Raw genomic sequence first — 2,256 nt, forward strand, 5'->3', positions numbered from 1 at the left:
AACCCACTGAGCCACCCAGGCACCCCTAACATTGGATTTTTGATAGGAATTGAATTTACAGATAGTTTTCGGTAGTATGGACATTTTAACAATGTTAATTCTTACCATTCATAAATATGAGCTATCTTTCCATTTATGTCTCCTTCAATTTCTTTATCAATGTCATAGTTTATGGGGTACAGATCTTTCATCTTCTTAGTTAAATCTTTTCCTAAGAATTTTATTATTTTTGATGCTATTGTGAATTAGATTGTTCTCTTTATTTTTTCAGATAGTTCATTTTTAGAGTGTTAAAATGCTCCTGTCTTGTGCTTACTTTGGCAGCACATATACTAAAATTGGAATGATACAGAGAAGATTAGTGTGATCACTGAGCAAGGATGACATGAAACACTATTTTAAAAAAAACGAAACAAAACAAAATTCTTGTGTTTTATATATTGATCTTGTATTTGGCAGCTTTATTCAATTTGTTTATTCAAAATTTTTTGTGAAGTTTTTAGGATTCTTTTACATGTAAGTTCATGTTATCCAAAAAAAGAAAATTTTACTTCTTCCTTTTTTTTGGAGTCTTTTATTTCTTTGTGTTCCTTGTTTCTCTGGCTAGGACATCCAGTACTATGTCAAATGAGAGTAGTGAAAGTGGACACACTTTTCTTTTTTTTGATCTTTAAGGGGAAAACTTTCAAACTTTTTTGATTGAATATGAGATTAGCTCTGGGCTTGCAATATGTGTTTTTTCTTTAATGGATTTTTAAAATTATTTTTAAAAATTTTTTATAAACATATAATGTGTTTTTATCCCTAGGGGTACAGGTCTGTGAATCACCAGGTTTACACATTTCACAGCACTCACCATCACTCACCATAGCACCTGCCCTCCCCAATGTCCATACCCCTACCATCCTCTCCCAACACACCACCGCCCAGCGACCCTCAGTCTGTTTTGTGAGATTCAGTCTTTTATGGTTTGTCTCCCTCCCAATCCCATCTTTTATTTTTCTTTTCCTACGCCCGAAACCGCCTATGTTGCATCTCCACTTCATCATATCAGGGAGATCATATGATAGTTGTCTTTCTCAGATTGATTTATTTCGCCAAGCATAATACCTTCTAGTTCCATCCATGTCATCACAAATAGCAGGATTTCATTTCTTTTGATGGCTGCACAGTATCCCATTGTACATATATACCACATCTTATTTATTGATTAATCTGTTGAAGGATATTTAGGTTCTTTGCATAGTTTAACTATTGTGGACATTGATGCTATAAACATTTGGGTGCATGTGCCCCTTCAGAATGCCACGTTTGTATCTTTAGGGTATATATCCAGTACTACAATCACTGGGTCATAGGCTAGTTCTATTTTCAGCTTTTTGAGGCACCTCCACGCTGTTTTCCAGAGTGGTTGCACCAGCTTGCATTCCCACGTACAGTGTAGGAGGGTTGCCTTTTCTCCACATCCTCGCCAGCATCTGTCATTGGCTGACTTGTTCGTTTTAGCCATTCTGAAAGTTGTGAGGTGGTATCTCATTCTGGTTTTGATTTGTATTTCCCTGATGCCGAGTGATGTGGAGCATTTATTTCATGTGTCTGTTGGCCATTTGGATGTATTCTTTGCAGAAATGTCGGTTCATGTCCTCTGCCCATTTTCTCATTCGATTATTTGTTCTTAGGGTGTTGAGTTTGATAAGCTCTTTATACATTTTGGATAGATACTGGCCCTTCACCTGGTATGTCATTTGCAAATATCTTCTCCCGGATAACTTCTGAGTGTCATCTTTTGGCTTTGTTAATTGTTTCCTTTGCTGTGCAAAAGCACAGCATTCTTTGGGAAATCAGAGTCGGGACTGAGGGATGCTACTGTTGCCTGAGCTGGTCTCCTCAGCACGGTGAAATAAACCCGCATGGAGCGAAATCCTCTATGCCTGGGCATCCCCTCTGCCTGAGAGAGAAGCGCGCTTGCACCTGTGGAATTAGCCTTAAGGAATGGGACAGGTTTTTCACTGCGGGCCCCAGGAGCATGTCCGTGGAAGGGGCAGCACACTACCCGTTGGGAAGAGCAGGAGCCGTTGGCGTTCTGGTCTGGAAACTTGCGAGCAGGAGAGTGGCCCTGACAGGCACAGCGGCTGGTGGTAATACAAGTGTCACCTGCACCCAGTGCAGATAGACGGAAGCCTGGCTGCTAAGGAGACAGGAGGGGATGAGTATGGCAGGGCGCGTGCTCCACTCTTAGGCAGGAGTCTGGGTAGC

The 2,256-nt window shown here is 40.4% G+C and overlaps 1 pseudogene; it reads left to right on the plus strand.

Annotated features, from left to right (window-relative positions):
• Window positions 1-308: 308 nt before the first annotated feature.
• On the plus strand, window positions 309-428 carry LOC132009100 (U6 spliceosomal RNA; annotated as a pseudogene).
• Window positions 429-2,256: the final 1,828 nt, after the last annotated feature.

Source organism: Mustela nigripes, unplaced genomic scaffold, assembly GCF_022355385.1.
Source record: "Mustela nigripes isolate SB6536 unplaced genomic scaffold, MUSNIG.SB6536 HiC_scaffold_4686, whole genome shotgun sequence".
NCBI classification, from domain to species: Eukaryota; Metazoa; Chordata; class Mammalia; order Carnivora; family Mustelidae; genus Mustela; species Mustela nigripes.